Source organism: Pomacea canaliculata, linkage group LG5, assembly GCF_003073045.1.
Source record: "Pomacea canaliculata isolate SZHN2017 linkage group LG5, ASM307304v1, whole genome shotgun sequence".
Lineage (NCBI taxonomy): Eukaryota > Metazoa > Mollusca > Gastropoda > Architaenioglossa > Ampullariidae > Pomacea > Pomacea canaliculata.
Window position 1 is genome coordinate 2,778,497 of NC_037594.1, and position 25,925 is coordinate 2,804,421.

Here is a 25,925-nt window from a genome sequence, read left to right on the forward strand (position 1 = left end):
TTGAATGGCTGGGCAACTTTCGTCCTCCCCTCTCAGCTTTCCCCTGGATAATGTGATTTCCAGGATCGTATCACGATTATCCACCAGACTGTCCACTCCGGACGACATAATGCCAAGTGAAATAGACTTTTGTGAATACTGTAGACCTCAGAACTAACAAGAAATGAAGTTATGTGAGGTTTCCATCAATCGCAATCTAAGGTCCAGTCCGTGTTCAAATGAAGAAGAAAGCTGTATAGAAGTGTCCCCCGGAGTACCGAGGCTTTACTTTTATCTTAATTACTCCCATTGTGTGGAGAGTTTCCGAGCACAGAGTGTACCTCCTGGATGTAGTCATCTGTCAGCTGGACAAGTACTACTGTCATTAGGGTTCCACCAGTTACAGAGACAGGTGGCTGAGTAAAATGTTTGCTTGTTCGCCAGCTCGTTCTTTAAATAATATTTTCTGCTGTCTGTGATTTAATATCTGTTCAATCGCACTCACCCACTCGGGTAAGTAGAAATATTCCTCCGCTTTTCTTCTTCATCCGATATTCTAATTGTCCATTCTGCATGCCTCTTTCTCTGCTTTTTAAAGACTGGGACAGCACAGCCTGCCGTAAAAAATCCTGTAATTACACTTTCTGCCTCAGACCAAGTTGCCAGCATCTTTAAGTAACATTGATTTTCTGCCGGGGCCACCTCTACACAACACTAGTTGTATACACACAGGATAATACACAACAAAATGAGTTTTTTTGCCTTTTTTTTAAAGAAGTGGGGGAGTGAGACAGACGACTGCCTTTCATCTTTTTATGTTTTTCCAGAGATTGTTGCCGCTGTCTGTGAAGCTGGTAGAACCATTGTGTGTTGAGAGCAGCCGGCATCCTCCGAGTACACTAGACAACACAGGATGCACAAGTTCTCGATGATAAGTTCTGTGATACCATTATCAAGTTGTGCCACATCCACCCTTATCACCAGCTTGTTCAGCCATTCACATCCGGATACCAATGAAAGTTTATTTAAACTGAACGCTCATTAAGTGATGTAAAGACAATGCAACTGACTATAGACATATCCTTTTATTGTATCCCCCAACTGAGATATAAAAGAAATATGTAGTAATTTCTTCCCACCATCCCATAAGAGTTGAATGAAAACAATATCCGGACTTAGGGTGAGGTCAAAGGCAATAAAAGATGACTTTATTGATTACAATGTAATTAGGTGTGACAGGTGCCACATAAACAAGGAGTGGTCAGAGACGAGATTTAAACCCAGGGCCTCTCGTCAGCGATGATGAAGGAATGTTGAAGCCCTTGCACCATAGGGAGCCCCTAATTCCGCTTTTTTAAAATGTTTCATGCATCTAGTCATTAGGGATCGGGAGTTATGCAAATATTTTCAGACACTGGTTACGAACAGAATGAAACCATTTAGGGATCTCTAAAGCCACTCCGAACTTAGCATCAAACCTCTGAAGTGATCCATTATACTGACAAATGTATTGGCGAGATATTGGCAAGTAAGTCTGGAGTTAGCCAAATATTTACAAGGTTCCAAGAGTCTTTAAAGAATTATTTGCTGTCGTGTATGACACAACAACAACAACAACAACAACAACAACAACAACAGCAGCAGCAGCAGCAACAACAACAACAACAACAACAACACAACTACAATTGTTGGCTATGGACACTCGTCTCTAGATGTTCGTCACGCTCGAGACCTACTTGAGAAATCTCATGCTATGAAAGCCGTGAAGAATCAGAAATATCTGCTTCTGAATTAGTCAACACTATTACCACTTAGCTCATCAACAAGACACAATCATGAGGACTGCTCTTCTCAGACGCTTGACCATCAAGTCTTGACCAGACATTTAATCTCTCTAATCACTATTTATAACTTCTGGCTCTCTGACCACTTTCTACAGATTGTGCCTTTTGCTCATTCGGTTAAGCGGAGAATCGGAAGACAGAACTGACAAAGGAAGTGTAGCCAGATTTCTCGGGTTCACTGCAAGTATAACACGAGACGAAAAAAAAAAAAAAGTAAACTTGCTCTGACGAAGATTTTGGTCGAATGTGCATCAGTCCCGTACGAGGATCCGCTCTCAGCTGCCAATTTGTCCTCCTGTCGACGGGCGGCTGCCGGGTTGAGTCTTGAGAACCTTGATTCCAAGCTAAGCCCTCTTCCTGTCTTTTTACTGGACTGACATCCGCATCAATTCATGGAGCTTTGGTGGGCATCACAGTCAGCTTGTCCATGAGTAGAAGCCTTCTTCACCATTTTTATTTTAGTTGAGGAAGGTCCATTGGGGCAATATCTCTGGTAAATGTATCGGAGGCAACACGTGTGTCCATGGGGACTAAAGACTATGTTTGAGTGCTGTTAAACAAGGCTATAGCACTTCAGATGTTCAGGACCGTGCGGGGTCTAAGTAGAGCAGGACAGCAACTAGAAATATTGATAACTGGGCTAATTTCATTCTGGCAAGTGTAGATGAGGACAACAAATATTTTTTACGGATGTGAAAACGATCCTTTGTGGCTGAACAGGTGTTGGTGCATTTATACAAACATATGTTGTGCATGTAACTGATCTCCTTACCATACCAAATCATGTTACTGTTGATATGTAAATGACATAAACTCAGAAAATCTCATTGTGCTGGACAAGAGTGTTAGGTTTTTACCTGCTCTATATACACTTAATAACCTGATCCGGAACTGATTCATATCAAATTCAAAATAAGACTCGACAAAACTGTTGCGAGCATGAAAATATCTGGAAAATAAAATCAACAACACATTCACCAATAAGTCACCAATCGAAATAAAACAAATCAGTTATCGCTGTTCTGCTCTAAAATTCCTTTACATAGAAACCGCCACAAGACATTGTGTTGACCATCTATTTTATTCTTTCTTTTCCTCCTTCTTCAGCCCCTCCTAAGTTTCTTTTTCTCTTTCACTTTCTTTGTCTTTTTCTTAGTTTTTTTATTTTATAGCTTCTCCCTGAATGGCTTGTGACATTATGTAAAGTGATGTCTGACGACAGATGATGAGATATGCCCGTCATATTTGAATAGGAAAGACATTTTTGGCATCTGGTCCATTGTCAAAGCTGAAGACACATCCTTCTGATCTGAGATCTCTCTATATATACATATATAGAAATAAAGTGTATGTGTCTTCAAGTTTAATATATTTCAATATATTGAAAATGTTTTCATTCATTGAACCAAAACACCGTCTAAAATCTTCGAAACACCCTCCACCCAGTAATTTATCCTAACCAGCATTCAGTCTCTTCATCACTGGCCGTGAGACAACAAAAACACAATGGCTGGTCTGATTAGGAAACATCCTTGTGTCAAGAAACTTTGCCCACGAAGCGGATGATGCAAAAAGTTCTTTTCTTTGATATGAAAGTTCTGATGGGATCACGCGAGCTCCAGGACCAACACTTTCATACATTGGCAAGAAGATGGCTGACACTCATACAATTCATCCCGCTTTGGAGTTCGACAGTTTTTCGGGCTTTTTTTATTTATTTTTTTTTTTTTTACTTGGCCATCATTTAGCCAGTTCTGTTTTCTTCTGGAGGAGCAGTCGGGTGGAAATTTCACCCACTTGGCAAAGACTTTGGTTGTACTCGTGTTCAAGTTCACGTCAAAGCCAAGAAATGTCTTTTTGTCTATGCTTGCGAGAGTATGTCCTGCTGCGAATCGATTGACAGTAATTTCACAAACTAGGACAGAGAAGGAAAAAGGCAAATGCAGGAGGGGAAGGGAGGAAGGGAAGGGGAGTAGAAGTGCGGCGGGAGACGGTGGTGGAAGAAAATTGCGTGCTCCAGACTAAATGAAAGAAAAAGAAACAAAAACCAGTCAGATGACAAAAACATATGCGGGTTCTACTTACCATAATAATGGACACAACCGCATTCGAGAAAGAAGTCAAAGACTTACTGTATATCGTACTCTTTCTTTATAAATACACACACTGTTTCTTTATATTTATATAAGATATATAAATATATTAAAGTCATGACTGTACTTTACAATAAACAAGCAAGATAAATACAAACAACAGAAGAAAAAAAGTAAAATTTAAGAAAAAGGTCTTCAAATAGTAGACGATGAATGCGCTTAAAAGAAGTCACTTTTAAAATTGTATTATACATTAACAAAAAGCTTAGAATACAAAGAGCTCTCTGGTATGAAAAAACAGCATCAACAAATAAAAGCCGGAAATAAACTGATAATAATATCATTTAGTAAAGTAAAAAAAGCAAGGTTGTGCCTAGTATAAAAGACAACCAGATGTCGGTTCATCAGTTCAGATATATTTTAAGTCAAATGACAGATTGGCTAAAGGGAGGCGATAAAAGCCACTTAATTAGTGAGATGCCTTAACGGTCTGGAACTCGCCAGCATCGAGAAAAAAAACATCGTTGCGGCGAAAGAGCATCCAATAAATTGTACCACACGGTGAGCATGAAACTGGAGATGATGCTTACAGTGTCAACAAATACTGGCTGTAAGACAGATGAAGAGCCAGAGATGATCGAGAACATCTGTTCTGAAGACTGGCAGACATGCAACAAAGGCTAGCAAGACAGCATGGAGATTTTGTTTCTCCTCCTCCCACCCCTCCCCCCAACAAGCATCCACGGTTATCAGAGGAGAGACAGAGATCTGATGAGCGGAAGGAAGGACGATTTGCCAAAGTCTTTCCTGTCTTTCTGTAGAACCCTGTACTTTATAAATCCTATAACCTGTTGTTGACCTGAACTTGCCCCAAACCAAAGTGCGGTTTTGAAAGCGATTGAAACTGAAAGAAATGTAGACAGTTCCATGAAGTGTTCAGAAGGAAGACCATCCACATCACCGATGCTGTAAATTAAGGTTCCTACCTAAACAAATGCTGTTGGCAAGGAGGGTCTTTAAACCTTAGACAAGCTCCACAGGCCTTCAGGGGAAAAGATTCTGGTTAAAAACATTGAAAAATAATACTGCAATAGGAAAGAGATCACTGCCACCTAAGTCACCTAAAGGGGTAGATCAGCTCTATAACCCAGTCACGAGAGAATTTCTATGAATTTAAAATCAGGACCCGAAGGCATCATTCAACAAACAGTAAAGTTGTGAGTGTACCTCCACAACCTTGTGACGACTGACAAAAAAACCTGAGGTCATTCTAAATTCCTTAGAAAATAAAGTGAAATGTATGCCACACCCTGCCTTTCCTTTCCTAGGCTTTCTGGGGGATGAAGAATGTTTTTCTCCCCAAGTAGTCCAAAATCTCGGTATTCTCACGACTGTTTCACGAAGCTAACAGCAATTCAGTCTGCAGGCTTCTCTTTCTGAAGCTTGACAGGATCAGTATTGTCGTCAAGTGATACCACCAAAAATGTCTGCATTTGTTGTCCCTTTCTCATTTTGCTTGAGATACTCAGCTGAAACCTCAGGGGGAAAAACAACAAAAGTCCTCATTACTCTGGGCCCAAAGGAGCACAGCGAGTGTTCGTCCATTATGCTCTTCATCCCCTTTTCCCAGAGAACATTACAGGAGAAACCCTTCATGGTGCAGGCCGGCCTCTCCAGTGGTGGGAGACCTCATGAAGTTGTCCTTTGCAGGTGACATTGTTGTGAGGCACACATCAACCAGACTTTACTAAAAGACAGACAAAAACACGGGATGAAGAAAAGAAGAACAAAAGCAAGCACAAGAATGGCTAACACTAGCAGCGATCTACGTGAACGAAGGACAGTTTGAAAAGATAAACAAGATCTTCGTTTCACTCATCCAGAATTTCGGTATTTGAGACCAAGTGATTGAGAATTTCCTACATAAGACCAAAGAATATATCTGGAGCATGGTCGCCGCCCAAAGGACCATAAAGCTCTTCGCCTGACAGCAAAAGCTATTGCTCCAGCTTGTCTAGATGGACCACGTGACTCGGCACAGCTCTCTAAACCCGTCCATCAGGGAACCTTTAAGACAGGTTACCGCCAAGATGGACAGAAAAAAGTATGGCTGGCACACGTTGATAAACGGATTCAGGATACCGCAGACTTGATCATCGACACCCAGCAAAGGACTTCATGATAAACAGGCTCTGCGTCTACTAACGGTCTCAACGATCTAACCTTCTGACCTTTCTGTGCCACGAAATGGACTTTCAGTGAAGGATCCTCTGGATCCTCTTCTCCGGAATTTCTCTCATTCCTCCTCCTCCTCCTCTCCTCCTCCTCCTCATCATCATCAAGCACGAGCCACACAAGAACCGTTCCTCCGTTGGAATTCTGGCACAAAATCGTGAGCACTTTTGCTGGTGTGTCTGTGTGTGTGTGTGTGTGTGTGTGTGTGTGTGTGTGTGTGTGTGTGTGTGTGTGTGTGTGTGTGTGTGTGTGTGTGTGTGTGTGTGTGTGTGTGTGTGTGTGTGTGAACATTCTGACGTCAGCATTGTATCACTAATGCAAAGAGATACAAAAACTCAGGCACATCGAACAAAAACGCGATACATCATCTTCTCAGAGAGCAGACAACAACTGACAGGGCCACCAGATTCAGGAGCAAGTTTCCGCATCCGCTCCCGCCAGATGGCCTCCTGGTGACCTCCCCCTGATTGATCTCCACGCGGACATGGACACAAGTAACATCTGTTACCACAGGCGAGGGATCCTATGAATGCTGAGCTGCTGTCTAGGAAAATTACAAAAACTTTACTTAGTCTCCTGAAGGCTGGAAAAGTTTAAATGGGTTTCCAAGTGCACGCAGACAAAACTGACCACAAAATATTGCTCCGTACACAATGGAAGACACTGCAGAGCATCACAAGCGATTAAATCACAGTCACCACAATCTTCCATCAGTGGGCAAGTGTTTGCCGGGAAGGTTCATCTCTGAAAGAAAAATTCTTTCTCCATTCGGCAGGTGTCTGCTTCAGGGTACAAAAAGGAAATGCAGATGGAAAGTCAACAACACGGACATAGGGAGCTGAGAGGTGTGACCATAGCATGGTCAGATATTAACATAGTATATTATATTCACATATATTAATTAACAAACGTGGTCACGATTTTCTTACCTTTTTACCACAGGAAGGGGGTATTTATTCAGATCTCAAGAAATAGTATGTTTGCTGAGCTTTATCCTAGTAATTAAAATCCCTTTCGGAACTTGACCTTTCAAACACTCAAGTTTTTTCAGAATCCTGATGTCTAAACCAAACAAAGAGCCCTTTGCTCGTGATAAATTAAGTTTCGCACCGGAATCGCTACATTCTGTGAGGATTAAAAGAACAAATAAGAGGAATATTTTTACTTAAGTGTTAGCCAGTCTGATAGAGAAGATGTGACAGAGACAGGAGGGTGCGGAGTTTTCGATTGAAGCCACCAACCAGTTCTTAACAAACAAATCGTAATTACCAAGACCTGTGCCCAGGGCAGTTCATTGAAGTTAGAAAAGCCAGTCGTCTGTGAGATGGAAATTACAAAAGAACTGAGCTCTGCTCACCATGATTCTCCTTGTCTTTCAGCTCCCTACCAACTCAGAGGGCATACAGAGATTCTAAACACGAAAAATCCGCGAAAAGAAAAACTCCACCACTGCCTTGCTGTTTTGGTGGATAACAAGAATTTGTCTGTCCTCGCGTTGAACTATTACCTGAGGAAACATTTCAACGCAAACTCGTTAATTTGTTGTTTTATTTATGATGTTTTCCTTCCTCACATCCTCAGCTGACACATCCACACTACTCTCCTTGGACAAATAATGTCAATCCGGCGTCTACAGATCCTGCTGAGTTCCTCTGTGGGCCTGCCGGGAATCTTTGTCTTTCTTCTGTACATGTTTACTTTGCCAGTGGCGAATCCTAAATGTGTGATGCACATGCTGAGGAAACAGACCCTTCCAGGGATGATGGATTTTTGCATATCTTCTGGTAAAGTGCTCGTGCTCTATTTGTTGAAACATTGAATGAGAATCAAAAACGTTTATTGGCGAATACTTCATATTTTGAAGTCGCGAACGTTTGCTTGACATAATGTTTTATATGTTTACAAGATTTTAGAGTTTGTTTACAAACCCTGGATCTTAAAGCATACCATTTGTCGTGTTCTTACCCGCACCGACTTTATTTTCTCCCCAGTAGGGTGTGTCTCTTGTCTTGTCCTCATGTAATGTGATCGGTCTGCAGACCAAACCCATTTACCTCAGATGTGTTAGTAACCTGTGGGACAACTGCCTCGCAAAGACACTCCACAAGTCCTAGGAAAAAAATAAGAGTGCCAGACGACTGGCAACTTGTAAAAGTGATGTCCTGGACCAGCAATCGAATAAATCTCGTTGCCGACGACCAGCAACTGATGGATGAAGAGAAACAGAAAGGGGAAGAGCTCGAGAATAACCCGATGGCATACGAATCAGTACAGAAGAAAGACGAAAAAACTTGATAGTCAACTGAACACTGGGATAGATAGAAAGGTATTCTCTTCGTCTGACGGGCTTGAGAGGGCTACCTCTGTACTTTTGTGGTCGTCTCTGTTTATCTGTTGTGAGTTTTGTGTCTATTGTTTGACACATGCTTCCCCGTCCTTTTGTTCAACGGTCTGCAGCCTTGAAGGTTCCACCTCAGGTCCTCTATTGTACCATCGATTCTCAGCCTCTTTTTTCTCGCCATCAGGATTTCTTTGCTCCATTCACCGGTGAGAAGGTCACACAGCTGGTACAGTCGTCTGTCCTCTCTGTCCTCTCTGTCCTCTCTGTCCTCTCTGTCCTCTCTGTCCTCTCTGTCCTCTCTGTCCTCTCTGTCCTCTCTGTCCTCTCTGTCCTCGCTGCTTCACTATCATGTTGAGCCTAGTGATCGACTGGCGAGCTAATCTCGACACCAGACTACTTCCCTCTAATCTGATCTGCTTTATCATATATTCATTATGACTTTGTAACTGTACACTGCAACATCTGTGAACAGATGCTACACCCTCATTTACCATTTGTTGCTATTGTTGACTTGGTACTAGTACACACACAATAAACAATATGTGAATAATCTCTAGCTTCGTGACTCATTCTGGATGATAATTTGAACGTATTTTGTAAATATTATATCAGTCGATGTTCACTGCTTCCCTGACTTGTCAGCTCGTTGAATACTGGGGATTTCAGAGAAACATTTGGCAAGCTACGAGAAGGAAAAACAACAAAGATTTTATTGACAAACAAGCAGATTAACAGTCCTTGCACCAAGCAACATAAGACGCAGAAGCTGCTTTTCCCTCAAATAAACTTTGTTTCACCTGGTCGGCAGGAAGGTAAGAGGATTAGCACTACTGCCTGGCTGTCATCAAGTCCTCGAGCTGGACAAAGAAAGGAAAGTCGATGCTTACAGCATCTTTGTCATGCACACCATCCGAAAAATATTATGATTCATCCTTCTCGACACGACCTTCCTTCACTTCTTCAGAACTTGTCACGTGTTGTCCCAGCTCTGGTCGACTATGATGAAAGACACCTTCACCAATTCATCCTCTTACAATATTGTATCCACACAGGCTGGACATTATCTACACACCCAAATAATACTCACCCTTGTTCCCTTGCCCTCTGGGGCTTGTATCAATGAAGCCGAAAATAGGGTCTTGCTTCAGGGGCCAAAGCTTTGCCCTTTTGTAAAGACTTTTGTTTCATGTTGTTTTCTCTGACTATGAGATGGGGGTCCAGATATCTCTGCTGCTCAGTCTCTAAGGGCAGGAGGATCGGATCTTAGTGATCTGCTGTTCGAGTTTATTCTCTGTCTAATCGATGGATACCACCAATGCCACTAACTCTGATCATCTTCGACAGAACCTTCATTTCACCCGTCATTCCCTCAGGACTACTGCTGTCGTCTTACAAATCGAAATGCTCCTAACACCGGAAAAAATATCTTTCCTTTCCTTTTCTTCGCCAGTCTGTCTCTTTTCTTATCTCTAAAGTTCTATACAACCAATAAACTTTAGTTTCTTTCTTTGTTGGAGTATTGGCTCATCAACATGATCTCCATGATTTTCTTTCTTGCCAGAGTGTTATGCCCTTAAATCGGAAGCTTTTAATGGATGAAATGTCTAGCTCCATATTGACATTAAACATTATTTTTCTTATCTCCTTCAGACATCAGGTGTTCAGTGTCTATTTACCAAGACAACCCTTTCTTATAAGAGACAGTGCAGAAGATTATATTTACACTCCAGGCTATTTTCTATCATCGGTATTAAGAAGAGTGTAAACTTCGAGAACACGTAAGTATTAAATAAAAGCATAACGAAAGTGCAACCTATCATAAAAAGCAAGTAAAACAAATACACATTATAAAAAATGGATGTGTTACAAATTGGAATGTTGACTTTAGGATAAAGCATGGGTAAAAGTCTTGAGCAAAACTAATTCTGGAATGCAACTAAAAAGGCAACGGATGAAGGGGATGAACTTTGTTGATAATAGTTAATTGTCTTGTCAAGCAAGATAAATATCAGTTAGGTAGGAAAGCACGAGTTGATGTAAAGTATATTTTGTCCAACCAATTTTTTACCCAAAGGAACCTCTGGCGAGGATTTTAAATGCAAAGAAATAGTGTTAGTGTGATGCGAAACGAATACAGCATTGTGCATACTTTGGTATCTGGCCATCATCGTACAAAATGACAAAATAATCATTTTAAACATGGCCAGAGAGTATAATCTTTTCCTATAAAAGCCAGAGAGAAATGTATTCGGCACCAGAAAAGTCATTGGTAATCGAGAGCAGACACAAAGATGGTGTGGGTGGTCACAGGCCTGACATTGATGCAATGAGGATTTCACCCACAGGCAGATACATTCTCCATGATTCGCAAAAAAAGAGAACTAGAAATACTTTTCTTTTATTAAAAAACCGACATTTTTATTTGATCTTTTCCAGTGTTTACATGTGTGTGTGTGTGATGAGTTTGAACTGTTCGCATGTCTGTGCTGATCCTGTATGATGGGGTTGATTGTGCCATAGTCTGTTGGGGTGCAATAATTTCATGTCTGTCGGAGCTGTCTGAGACAAATAAAATATTATTGTATTCTTAAAGTAAACACAGAACAGACCCTCCCTCTCTGCTCGCATACTCTCATTACCAGCACTGATCCAAACAGCAAACATCGAGAAATCAAAGAAGTGTGGAGGTGATTACAGCCAAGGCATGGCTAACTTTGGTGCAGCTAATGAAGCAGCTAACTCATTAAGCCCAGCTCATTATTGTTGAGCTTTATGGTTGTGATCGAGAGTGCATCAGGGTCAACTCTCTGATTTCTCGACTAATTATTCCTAATACCAGTTGGCGTTCCTGAACTCCTTCCCTCAGAAAACTGTTGTTCATCTTGTCCTCATTGCACAATGAACAGTGTTGTGCGCTTTGGTCACGTGACCCAGCTTCGTGAGAAGAATTGTGACGGAAATGTTGTGTGTTTTTCTGTGGGGGGAGGCTGGAAACGAATGAGCTCGTCGTTGAAAGAAATGAGAAGGTAGCCAGGAGGTTGATGTGTAAACATTTTGAAGGGCAGTTCCAAAATATTTGTCGCACGTCTTTATTCTCTCCTTGTCCAACTTGTTGATTCTGCCTTTCGACGAGCTCTCGTCATACAAAAAGAACACCTCCCCCTCAGAGATTGTGGCAGCAGTAAACAGAACATAAACCTCGGGGCTTAGAGGAAAAACATTTGTTCAAGCCGTTATCGACTTTTCCCGTGAGCCACTCTATGGCATGTGAACGTGAGAAAATAACATGTGGAAGAGACAAGGAGATCAGGTTTATAGGCCTTTGTAGACCTTCCGACACGATTCTCCGCAACTTTTCTGTTTGTTTATGTTGGGAAATCGCTGTTGTGGAGGCGAAATCACAAAACAACATCGTGTCAACGTTTGTTGATTGCAACAAACTCTCTTTGTCCTGGTGGCCTAGAGAAAATACTGATTGCTCTTGGTAAGGATAGAAAGCTCCTGGAGATGATAAAATAGATGGCAAGAAGAAAATAAACTTCATCCTGAACAATGCCTCTTGCGTCTGCTCACCTTTTCACGAGAAAGATCAGAAACATCAATTGCAGGCTCCAGAGAGGCAAAAGGTTTGCACTCGAAGGGAAAGAGGAGGACAATGGAAAGTCTGGCTTTAATGATACAAACCAACATGCCGGTGTTCCTTACATGTAGATCAGCAACAACATGTATCTTTGTGAAGCTCATTCAGTTCGCGACCCTGAGACACTTGATTACAAAAGCCGGCTAGGAGCGCCTCCATTGCGGCCAATAACGATAACTCTGCAGTCAGAAACAGATCGAGTCGACGTCACGAAAGAAATGAGCGATAAATGGGTTGAGAAACGACCTGCGCTAAGTGGAGTTATCGTCCATTGGATTGTCTCCCTTTTGTAATCCATTATCATCCTCAATAATGCATTAGTCCTCAGGGTTCTCTGATAAGGCTTTATTCCCTTGTGGTTTGGCATTCGTGTGAAAGAGAAAGAGAGAAAGAAGAAATAAGAGAAAGAAAACGAAAGAAGTAAATCTACTTATGCATTGATGTAATATCACGTGTCATAGAGATAGATAACTGATTATTTCTAGTACTTGTTCTGATGTTAAAGCGATATTAATGTGCCTTGGGTTTTCACTTTACTTCTGATGCAGAACTAACCCTGGAAACAAGGCTTGTGTGAGAGAGAGAGAGAGAAAGAGAGAGAAAGAGAGAGAGAGAAAAAAAAAATTAAGAGATTCCTTATTGAATGAAAGCCTCAGACTGTTAACAAAGTCAAATGAAAGAAAATCACATTGAAAGCCATTAAAATAAAGCCTATGTAAATACCATATGAGTTGATAAGCTCTAGTAACTGATATTTTTATATGTTGATTATCGAAAAGCCCAATATAGTATTGTTGCTCAGTCTAGAAATATATCCCACATATTCCACATAACCTAGGCAACCGTTGTGTGAAACACATTGATACATTGTATCAGAGAAAGAGAATGAGAGAAAAAGAGAGCGACAGAAAGAGAGACATAGAGAACTGTTTTGGTCAAGCCAAGGAAAGAAACTTTTGTCCAAGCCGCAATGAGGACCGGACAATTAATGAAAGTGGACTTTTAAAGGCGAGAAACCAATTTCCCAGCGAAGCAGTCTCACTGCAGGCCAGCAGGCTCCATGATGTGGCCATCTGATAATCCAGAAGTGTCAATAACCAACAAATGATGTCCACAGAACACAGATATCAGCAACCTACAATGGACGCTACAACAATAATACAAGAGGAGTTAATCCGGGTAGGCGACAGGACAGGGATTACTTTCCCTTATTCCTCTTTGCGTCTTCTATGGTTGTCTTTTATTACTTTTCTGAACGGTTGTTTATCCTTCCATCCTTCGTATATTGTCCATAATTTGGTTCTTGTCTCAAGGGATGAGAGCATGATCCTTCGCGAGCTTGACCATGCGCAGTAGAAATCAAAAGTTTGTTTTTAGGAAAAACTTTCGTAAACAACAAACAAGTCAGCGAAGTGACCAGTCATGTTCGGAGATGTTCAGAAACTTCATTCTCAAAGACAGAGTGAACTCAGACCCCCATTTGACTTCTGAAGGAGTCAGCTCCCTCTTCCTCACCTATGTATCAATGGTATTGGCAGTTTATTGAGGATGTATCGGCAAACAAGTTTGGATTTATGTTTACCAAAGTTTCAATATCCGGGACGTTCGCACCAATACCATTGGTTTCATGTGAACATCACAAATAAATTTGCCAAACTTCGTCGAGCATTTGTCTACATTTACTTACGATTAGAAGTGTATTTAAGAATTTAGTTATTAAGGTATTTAGTTCAGGCGACATCCAATCTGGAGGGTGCTGGTTCGACTCCACACGACTCATTACTCGTGACACTGACAGTGACAGAGAGGTCAGGTGACCTGTAGCAGTCGTGTGGAACAAAAACATGGAATTCCTCTGTCTTTTCTACGTTCTTTGGCGAGTGATGGCAGAAAACTGTTGTGAATGCTAGAGGGATTCAAAAATGTCCATAGGAATGGCAGTTGGTGATAAGTGAGGTGAGAAGTTTCTTACAACAGCTGTGTCATGGTCGGCTTGGTGATAGATTGTTTCGGTTTCCTCAGGATGCTGGAGAGCAAATTATACTTTTCCCCACCAACAGCAAAAGCAACAAAAACAATTTTTGGATGTTTTCCGGCTAAACATGTCCCCTGGGCTTACAGCCAATAAAATAAAATGGAAAAATCAGATGAGATGACGATCTTTCGAGGAACCTTCTCTCTATCTCTTGATTTTATGCCATTCTCTCGGAAATGCTGAATGACAAGCCTGTCTGCCCTTTCTTTCCTTATTTCTTTTTTTCCTTCTTTCTATCTTCTCCTTTTAAAGTACTGAGGCCGGCTGCATAGTTCTATTATCTGAATTCTAACACCAGACACTCTCTAAAGCGCTTTAAAAATATAACTGACATTGGAAGGCATTGTTCTTGGTTTTTACATCACTGGAAGTGTCTGGAGAATACTGTTCAGTGCAATGAGCTTGTCCGGAGTATTGCAAACTTTATTATTATATAAAGCAAACTTTATTATTATTTATCCAGGTGTTAGTGTCCATATCGTGCAGTTGTGCTGCCGTCTGTATGTGTCGTTGTCTTATCCAATACTAATGACCGTGAGATGTGTTTCCACCATTTTATTTTGCTGCTTTTAAATTACAGTTGTTGCATTTTACAATTTTGTCTTAAATATCTCCCCTGATCACCAAACAGATCGAAGAAGAGAGAGAGAGAGAGAGAGAGAGAGAGAGAGAGAGAGAGAGAGAGATGATGTGTGGAGAGAAATAAAAATAACATTTGTAAGATTGCTATTCCCCAAATGGAAGCCTCAACAATATTGTGAGCAGACAGGACAGAAACCCTATTTGGACATCGAAGTGTCGGGCAGGAAAAAAGGTTGTTAACGGTGGGTGGCTCATCAGCTCAAGTCACGCCACTTTTAGTTCACAGTAAACGTAGCAACAGCTTCATAAATAGCGACAGCCTACCTTCCCCTCCTCCACAGGGAGGACAAAGTAAGACGAGAGGCCAAGAGAGGACAAGAGTAAAAAAGATGGCGAGAAAACCTGGGAAGTACACCGAGATTTCCCTGTCGGCGTTTCTGTCTTTGTAATGTCTGCCATCTCGTCTTTCTCCCTCTCGTACTCACAGACACATTCATTAACTCAACAGTTGGAGTTTCTGTCTAACCGCTGATTGCACCATTTCTATGTTAAAAGGGTTAGTGAGTTGTCTGAAGCCAGCATCATTGCCACACTGAAAAATGTCTGAAGCCAACATCACTGAAAATGTGATAACAAGTGCAGTGTCTGTGTCTGGAATCTGTGACATCGATTCTCCTGCCAACTCGTCAAAAGTGCACACAATTGAAATATTATTTATTAATCACTCAGACACGCTGTATGACTTTAATTTTATGTTTAAAGATCAAAGGATTGATGCTTGTTTATTTACACTTGAAGATTAGCATTCGGCTACGATTTCGTGTTTTATCCGAAAGCACGTTTCTCAACAAAGCACTCAGAATCTTGTTGTTTCATGTCTTTGATCGTTTCGTTTTTGTTTTTTTTTTTGTTTTTTGTTGTTTTTTTTTGACCATGTCTCCCTTGTGGTGAGGATGTTGCTGGCGGTAAATTTTCTGTCAAACGGTGAAGAACGTGTTTCTCCTAAGAATTTCTACATCTGCGAATGGTGGAGGTGGCGAGGGCTGAGCTGACTCACGATCATCTAGTTACACGTCGACACCATTCAACCATCGACCATCTTGTAACATCATCAGACTCTCTGTCTCTGTCTCTGTCTCTGTGTGTGTCCTCCCCGTAACCTCGAAGTTCGGTTCTGTTGACACAGTTGAGTGACTTTACCAGTTTGAGAGAAGCAATCACCGTCTGTCCATTTTGCGATATCTCCTCTTTGCCGAGGGGCCGCCTCCTGCAAGTCTGAGAAGAATTTCTCTTGCGGTGTTAGTTTTGCGAATAAGGAAGACTAATATTCTCTACATATAAGAGTCTGTTTTAATGCTCCTACGGTTGGCAAGATGACTTCAAGGTTCTAATGGATGAATTTCTTTTTTACAATCATTCACATGGAAGTGCTGTTTGCCGGAGTGAATACGCCCTTTCCCTCTTTGGTTATCAAAAAAAAAAAAAACAAAAAAAAAAAAAAACAACAACCAGAAAGCAGCATCATGCACACAGTTCCCTCACAGACATCAGAATTCTAGTGATAATATTACACAACAGGGAACTAAAATCTTTGACCCACATCAGAAAAAATTCCCAATCCTCTGTGGTCAGTATTTGACACTTTTTACATTTTTAACTTAGAACAGGAAACTTCTGTGAAAAAAAATGCAACTTCAGCTCAGGTTCTGATGATATCTATCTCTAGATAGTTTAGTATTATTATTTGGGGGGACATAAACGGTATCTGGTTCTACAGCAGCTCTACAGGAGGCCATCATGATCCAGAAAAGAGAAACACATAGTTTAGACTGGAACCTGTTTATGATGGTCACTGACGAATAACTATTTATTGGACAGGTTTAGAGGGGTTTGTTATTGATAAGTGTAAGCAATAAGCAATAAGCAATGAAATGAAACATGTTAAAAAGACAGAAAGACAAAATAAAACCAAAAAAATCACTAAAAAGCTTTTGCTTTTTGCGAGACAAGACTTTTAATCCAGTCCAAGAATCGCTGTCTTTGTGACCGCAACAAAACCTTTCTCTGTTTGAATCCAAGTGAAAGAAGAAGTCGACTCATCGTAAATTATTTATAATTAAATGCCGAACTTATTTCATTTTCCTTTGGCCTATAGAGGAAAACCAGACCTGATGAAGTTAGTGTTGCGGGTTGCTCTCTCTTTCTCATGATCATCATTATCAGCGAGAGGCACGCCGGTCTAGTCATCGATGAGCGACGAGCGGCCACCGGGGTCGAGTTGGAGCACGTTGAGGAGGTCCTCCAGCTGGCAGCCTGTCCACTCTTTGATGCTAGCCGCCAGAATTGCGTTTGTCTACCCCTCGACGTCTGCTTCTGTATAACCCTGGAGGTCAAAGGTAGCGGGTCATGACCCAACCATGCCAGTCTTGACGGCGGCGAGGAGAGGTTCCTGGGGATCGACCAGGCCGGTGACCGGGTTACGAACAATTTTGTTTATTTTGTGTTCCTCGCAAGATTTTCGGAGCAGTCCAATTCCTTGAAGTATTTATTTTCATTTGCCTTCATCTGTCTCTTCGTCTCGGTTAGTAAGGTCTTACAGCATGATGGGAACGACGAGAGACTTGTATAGCTTTCATTTCGGGACTAAGCTTATGCATCTGCTCTTCCAAATTTTCTTCAGCTTCGCCATCACTCCCGTCGCTGCTGTTATTCTTTGTCAAACACCTCTCCTCCGTGTTTATCGAAAAGAGCAGCTAAAAAACAGACACCTTGCTAATGACATCGATCTTATGCCAGGCACCAAGAACGAGTTGCAGGCTCTCACAGACTAGTCCCCAGCATCCCTAGCACCCCAGCATCCCCAGCATATGAGATGGAGATCAGCTTGGCCACGAGCAAAGAAATGGCAAATACTCTGGGACAACGGAGGGAGAAGCTTTACAACCTTTGAAGGTTTTGAAGGTTTGCAACTTGAGGTCCAGTGTGTCTGGTTGCCACGTCTCTAAGGACGGCGGCTGACATTCGACACATAAAATATGTATAGACATACAAATACCATGTCTATGTTACTTTACTAGACGTTTGCTTTTTGTGCTGTGCACATCTGCAAGTACATCTTTATAAATATTTAACTTTCGCTTTCATTTCCTTGATTTATACTTTCTTTGCCCAGATGTCATTGTTGTCTGTTCTCCTTCGTGTCTCTACATTTTTACGCCTTACTTTTCTAGGGGTACATTATTAAGTTAATTATCATTTACTTTAATTAATAAGATTTTATTACTATGATTATTAAAATAATTATTATTTTTAGAATGATTGGGTTATTTATTAATTATTAAATTATACGCAGCGAAGACATAAAGTAGACATAAAGTACAACATCGCAAGAAAATGAATGACTTGTAGAGACGATTCAATCTTTATTTGCTTTATATGCATTATGTATGTTTACATATTGTATATGTTTATGTTTCATGTTTTCAAATAAGAACTTCATCTTTCAACCTCTTTGAACCTCGTCTGAAGAAAAGGAAAGAATAAGAATCAGGAGCGACCCGCGGTACAGAACATCGATGAAATCCCTGATTGGTTAGTTTTGCGGGAAATGGAATGTCCTGTCTCAACATGGATTTATTTTAGACCTTCCTCTCACATCTTCTGTGGTGAGCCTGCTGCAGCTGCCTTGTATTTACATGAAGACAGGAGATCAGGGGTCATCATGTAGATAGGTTTGAGGAACAGCGCAGTGTAAGCACGCATATGACGTCATTTCCTCCCAATGGAGGGTTCCAGAAGTTATCAAGCTGCCCCCTGGTGTCGGCGCCTGGCAGTGTATGGGGAGACCAGCCTCCACACAAAAATTCCGCAGTTTATGATCCCACAAATAACACAACGGCTTGACAGGCAGCCCTGTGCTGTTAATGTAATTACTATTTTTTGTTGTTGTTGATGCCTTTTGGTAATCAAGAAACTTCCCTCGTTTAAATTAAATCAAGAAAATTCCGGTGCCAAATTAGAACCTATTAAAACCCTCCTCAAAATAAAACTGTCGCTTTTTCTCGGATTTTAACTGTCTGCTGAAACATATCTACCATGATTACAGCTAATGACCATTAATTAAACATATGCAATCAGTAACCAGCTTCCAGAACATTCTGGCCTTCTGTAAAGATAATAAAATGGTTGCAGTCAAGTCCAGAATTACAGATAATTCTATCCTTGCTCTTTACGAGCCTTTTAACACGCACCTGCTTCATTTATCGGGTACCACGCGCAGGTTGCTGATGGACAACCACTTTAGCAGTTTCCGAGACACAGGACCGGAACTTTCACTGGAAGTTTTCTGTACTCGATGGCTTGTGTAGCAAGTATCTGATAAGTGAAATTCTGACCCGAAATGAAGGAGGCCTTATGAATACAAAAAGGTATTCAATGCATAATATTCAGAGTACATGTAGGGCAACCAGACTTTCGGGTTTTTCCCATGTAAATTGTCTTTGGTGCTGCCAATACAAGTTATGAATTATTGGCTTGATGAATAAGAATATAACTGCAGCAACACAAAAACGGTGATCTTTCCTTTCCCGAGATAGGAGTATGGCCGTAATAAAATTATTCACAATGCAGGGTTATTACAATATTGCTTTTGTGGTTGTCTTTGACAAAAACTGGACAAGGAGCTTCCAGAACTTTTGTCTCGTTAATTGCTTTCATACACAAAAATGTCTGCGCACTCCATCCTCTGTAATGCAGTCGTTTGAGAATACAACAAAGACCTGGGTTAAAATTAATTAACCCTTTATTAACAAAGACCCATCGACCGTGTCCTTAGAGGGAAGAGAACAATGTAAAATATTGAAATACGAAAATAGTTCAGACATTTGCATGATGACTTAATAACGGTCTCGAAGCAAAGATGTCGGATTGAGTGGGCTGCTGGGTATGTATGGGCCATCATGTGTGTGTTCATCAAATATTCATCTTTGCGCAGTGGTCACCTCGGTTATTTTTGACATTTTCTGCCATCGCGCAGGACTATTTCTGTGTCTGCCACAGAACCAGAGAAGCTATGGGTGTTGTGAATGAAGGCGATGGTGTGGGCTTCTCAGTCTTACATTAAGACAAGAAAAAGAAAAGGATAAAAGATTTATTTCAGCAGAGTGACCTTGCTGAAGGAATATGCTAGACTGAGGGTTACACAAATCACGTGGAAAGCAAGCACACACACACACACACACCCGCCATTCTTCTTTCTTTTTTCTCCTTCTGTTCATCTCTTCTTCTGCACTACACTTCTTCCACACCTCTCCATGTCTACCCGAGCAACACTCTCGTCAGCACCGAGAATGGTCGGCTCTCTGCTTGATTAAGTCCCCTTGGTATGAGACGAAGGAAGTGACGTGTGAGTGTTAAGCTGACGCTTTGAATCAACGTGGCTTCCATCTTGACACAGGACAGGCACAAGAAGCCATCTTTACAAACTGTCGGTCGTTGTGATGCCTCTCATGTCTGATTGATGTCGTCCACTCGACTAAGACAAGAGCTGGGAATCCAGGCACATAAACAAAACTGTTATCTTGTTTTTATCCTCTTTCTGTTAGATGATTTTGTAACAAAATATTTAGTGTTCTGGTTATTTTTGGGTTTGTTTTGTTCGTTTGTTTTTTTTTTTGTTTTTTTGTTTTTTTGTTTGTTTGTTTGTTTGTTTGTTTGTTTGTTTGTTTGCTTTTGTAGTACAACGGAATTTCCGGTTTACAAAGTTAAGAAAAGCATCAGCGCAGAATTGTTAGGCGAGTTTTGGTTGGCTCATTTTTCTTTGCGGATGTAGAAGAAAAAATGGCGATACGATGTACGATGATTTGGATTAGATGGACTGATTTAGTGCACATGAGAAAGATGGCCTCCATAGATTGGCTAAAGGGATATAAAACTCATTTTACGCCAAGCAGCAGGAGGGCAAGAATGTTGCCAGAGCTAGCATGTCTTGATCCTAGCAAGAGAAAACAATCAGAACATTAATTTGTCTGGGGAGATTATTTTTGTATATTCATTTTCAAGAAGCCAGGTATTTGGCAATAGACAGAATGAGTCAACGTCCATTTTCATCAAAAAACTGTCAGACCGTTAACGGGCCGTTAGGGACTGCAAGCCTGACAATCGTGCGGTAAGATATGGCTAACGGCCCTCCAACCCTCAGGACGAGAGACCTGGAGGACATATCACTTGCTCTCTAGAAAAGCTCGTATGCAAATCTGAATTCTCGCTTATCGCTAATTGATTATACACTGAGGTGATGTGGGGAGACATTAATGATCTTCATTTGCATTATTTGTTCCAGAAGTTTTATATATGGTGCACTTAAACAGGTAAAGTACCTTTGATTAATCGCTTCAATTTTCACCTTGTCGAGAAACTGCTTTTATCCCTTTATTGTGCTTTTATCCCTTCTAAAATATCTTATTTGTAAACTGTCTCTCCCCTTAGTTGTCAAACTCTCTCTTGTTCTCTCCCTCAACACTTCAATTTTCTTTTTCTCTGCGTGTGACTTTCTGTGTCTGTGTTTCTGCGTGCTCGTGTGTGTGTATAGACATATATGATATCAATTCTTTACTGGATGAAATCTTCATGTCGATAATAGCAAGCCCTTATGAAAACACAAGAGATGTGTATATTTTTCGAGAAATTCGATCCGTCCAGCAGTCATCAGGTTAATTAGTGAAGGTGGACATACTCATTACAAACCAACGGTTGAAGGAAAGAGGAGCCGAGATTAATGGTGTTTTATTACACCGAAAGAAAATAGTTCCACGATACATTGATCTACTTCCTTTTCATTTTTCCTTCTTCCCTATCCATTACCACATACTTCTGTCCGTAATTCTCATAATGAATATGCGTATGTACTTATGTTTGTCTTTCTGGGTGAATGCGCGCGTGTTTGTGTGTGTGTGTGTGTGTGTTTGTGTGTGTGTGTGTGTGCTTGTGTGTCTGTGTGTGTGCGTGTTTGTGTGTGTGAGACTATTTTCGCCCTTCCTTGCTTTTTCCATACAGTCCCCTCCTTCCTATCTTCTTCTGTCTTTGACTACAAGCCTGTTGTTCTCGCTTTTTGTCTCGCCCTCTCCTCCCAAAGCAAGAAGACCCTCGACATGTCTGCACTTGTTTTGATCGTGTCTGAAAGTGTGACTGACTATTCACCTGCACACCCTTCTTGCCTTCCGAGCTGATGCCACTATATTCATTTATTAAGAAGTCTTGAAAACAAAAGTTGGCAAAAGTTTCAAGAATGGCTGCAAAAGTTTAAGAGTGTGTTATTTTGAGAACTTTGAGAACACCTGAATAAAAGCCTGATAATTGCAGCTGGTCCTGTGTAACAGCTGCACCTGCACTGTGCAGATAACTAATTCAAAACAGCTGGCCACACCTTGAAAAATCATCTGTAAGAAAGTCGTCTGCTTGCTGTAGGATAGAAGGTGTGTGGGAGTTTCTAAATCTTATAAAATTTATTTCCTTCCGAAAATCATGGAAAGTTTTTTCTCAGACTTTATTTCGCAGACTTATGGAAGAAATTTTGTTTTTCGCACTTGAAAGCAGATGCAGGAGTGGAAATAGCGACAGGTGTTGCACAACCAACCCCGTAATTGGCCCTGGAAGTGGTTTCCGGGATAAAAATCATTTGCGTGATTTTGTGATTGCATGTCAGGGAAAAGGAGTCAATCAAAGTTGGGAAAAAACCCAGTCTCTGAAATTATGGAAAACGACCACGAAGGATTTTAAAATGAGAGACAGATTTATTTCTTTATTTCGTTTTCATGTGTGGGAGGTTCCGTCTACTGGCCTTGCTGTTCATTACAAGTCTGGAATTAAAATTGTCTCTAAGTTTTAAACTAATAATACAATTAATTTTTAGACCGTGATATATATATATATAGATATACATCCCACAATCCTGCTAGACATGTGAGTGTTGTTCTCTTCACACACACACACAGAAGGGGGAGAGTTAAAAAGAAGCTGGAGTAACCGGAGAAAACGAGCGACTGTCAGACCAGAAAGACAGATATGCGGGAGCTGAGATTCGAACCATTCAATTCTCATTGTCGTTTGGAAAGGTGATAAATCTACTGTGTCTCCAACCGCCAATTATGACCAAAAAAAAAAAAAAAAACGGAAAAAATATTGTTGGCGATAACAACAGTGATAGTGAAAGCGATAGTGACAGTGACAGTACAATAAATGTCTTATAACGACAACATCTACGTGACACCGACGCCACGTGCACTACAGGGGGAAAGCACTCACCTACCCTCCCTTACTCCTCCCTTACCCTCCGTCTGTTGTGGAGGAAAGTTCTCTCTGATTTAGAGGGCTACTGGTGTACAATACATGTAACCAGCAACAGACTGTGTAACAAATAACAAATAAAAGGTCATGTAATAGATCTCCACCCTCTCTTTCCTCTCTTTTGAGTTGTCAGTCACGTGACTTTTTACGACATTGTATTGTGCGGCAGTGGCGACTGTTTCTTACATTCTCTCAGCTGTGACTTGATGTTTATCGTTGTTTACCATATACAACTGCATTTGAGTAAAGACTACACGTGGTGCTAAGGTAGAGGAGCAAACACTGTTGACCTGGTGTTTCCTGGCGAGACCAAGTGGACAGTTGGCTTTTTAGTGAAGGGGAGATAAATTGTGCTGCCAGCGATTATCTCGCTTGCCGATCCCTCTTCTTCCCGCTCTCTTCGATTTTGTCGCTCACTTTCCTTCTCTCCCTCTCTGAATGCTTTCTAAATTAACGGTTTGACCATACATAAAATGTATTTCAAATTTTTTTCTGCACAGTAAAGTTTATCTTGAAACGTAAAAAAAAAATGCAAGCAAAAAAAAAAAGAAATCCCGCTCACGAAATCCTTACACCCCCTAAACATAGCCTGTGACCTTTGCCTTTATTCAAACGAACATTCCTGCCTGACTGGTGAGAATCAGACAAACGATGGGGATTCGATCACTGCGCTCGCATCCCTCTCCCAGCCTCCACTCTCGATTGCCCGGATGTAAGTCATGTCTGTGACATTTCCGCTTGCTAACCCGCAAACATCACCCACGTACGTTCTTCGATCTTGCTTATTTCTGGCGATTCTAATGGGAATTTATTGTGGTGTTTGTACACAAATCACAGTTAACAAGCAGCAAAACCACGATTAATTCTTTCCATGCAGTCAAGATGAAGGATTAACCGGAAAAAGCCTCTGAACTTAAGAAAGAGTTATTTCAATGTATATCAGTCTCACAGACAGGAAGACAGGAAAATGTAAGAAGACACAGAAGTAAAGTTCAAGCTTGCAAATGCATCACATTATAAGCAGAGCACACATTCTTATATTAAAGTTCTGTCTTTCTTTGTAGAAACAGATTGTTTTAGATAGACACTTTGGTGTAAGAGAAAAACTGTATTCTTACCTGAAAAAATAAGCTCGGGTCTGTGACAGACAGTAACAGGCCTTGCAGCTGTGTATGGCTAGCATCCAGCACCTTCCTCAATTATAGTTCACCTGTCACAGCTGCTGCTTACTTTCACTACTTAGCGGGAGAACCGAGACCTCCACGCAGCCTGCGCGAAATGGTCTGGCTTTACCGAGACAATCAGCTTTAGAGCGGAGATGGGTGTGGGGGATGTGGGTCTGGGGGATGTGTGTGGGTGGGGGGATTGTGGGTGTGGGATGTGTGTTGGGGAGAGGGTGTGGGGATGGGTGTGGGTGGGGGATTGTGGGTGTGTGGGGATGTGTGTGGGGAGGAAGGGTGTGGGGGGATGTGTGTGTGTGTGTGGGGGGAGATGCGGGTCTGTGTGTGTGGGTGTGTATGGAGGGATGGGGCGTGCCAGGCTCGCGGACTCCCGCTGCACGTGGGGGATGGTGAGCAGGTTTCAGCAGCCTCTAACTCATCCCAACTCCGTGGCGCTGGGCTCGCGTGGCTTCACGCTCCGTCGGCCATGTCTTACACAACACAACTCATGCGTGCGAGCATGGCCGCCATGAAACACTCCAGTCTCTGCCAACAACAGGTTTTAATGACAGCTGATAAAGGCAGTCGTAACATTTTGTCAAGATTTTTGCATAAACTGAACTTACTGGTTGACTGGATTTCGATAATTGAGTAAATAAGGAAGTGGATGAGTACTGCACCGTTACATTGAGACTAATTATGAACATTTAAGCTGCTAATAAGTCAGCACACTTTGACATTTGATGTCAGAACAATTTTAAAAGTAATAAATCTCATATTTTGTATTAGTGAAATAATTCATTTTCACAACAATTTCACATAAAACTCTATTCATATATGTTTCCTAGTTAAAATTTCAGCTACATGTGAACACGTGGTGTGACTAACAAAGTTAATAAACCACGCGAAATAAACTCTTTCATGGTGGGAGCGGGTGGAGGGGATGACAAACAATGATTTTGGAATCTTTGCAGAAATGTTGCATGTTCCAAAACTTCAAGGTGCTTACTTTCAACGGACTTCACTCAAATTAGTTTTGATCAGTATGGTGAGTTATATGAACTGTCCCTGGGTCTCTTCCAAGAAACATGTCAGAGGGCGGGGACCATGCTGACACATTTCACTTCAAACAGATTCTGACAATGATGAAACAACAACAACAACAACAAAAACCCGCAAAATCCTTGTCTAGTAATTTTTTTAACTGTTAAACTGATTATTTAGTGGTAGAATCGCGTCAAGGGGTTTCCTTCATTCAAATATAAGGCATGCTGGGACATTATATTTTTTGTTATTGATGGTTTTCATTTTTGTTCTTTTCTTTATTATTGAACAAACTATAAATTATGACCACTTCTGTGTTCGTCTGTTGCTGTCGATACCACACTTTCGAATGGAGAAGACAAGGAATACAATAGCAGCTGCGGCAGTGGCGTGATGGATGGCGACTGGGAAACGAGCACAAGATAAAACGAGTGTGTGCGCATGCGCAGAACTCCCGACACGCCATCTACAAATCATTCATGCATGCAAGTCCGGTAAACTACACATTTAAGTTAGTATTTACCCGCAATTCTTTATAAATTACAGATTTCCTGTCAAACCAGTGTGTGCAGTTTCCTTCATCAATATACCTTTGTTTTCTTTGCTCCTTAAAAACACAACCTTTTGCC

General features: G+C 41.2%; 1 protein-coding gene across 3 annotated transcripts in view; it reads right to left on the minus strand.

Annotated features, from left to right (window-relative positions):
• Positions 1 to 24,342, minus strand: part of LOC112564582 (neuropeptide CCHamide-2 receptor-like) — a 56,490-nt gene extending 32,148 nt beyond the window's left edge. For all 3 annotated transcript variants that reach the window (XM_025239504.1, XM_025239503.1, XM_025239505.1), the window contains exon 1: positions 24,211 to 24,342. The gene's annotated coding sequence lies outside the window, so the exon portion shown is untranslated. The remainder of the gene's footprint in view (positions 1 to 24,210) is intronic.
• Between the last annotated feature and the right edge of the window lie 1,583 nt (positions 24,343 to 25,925).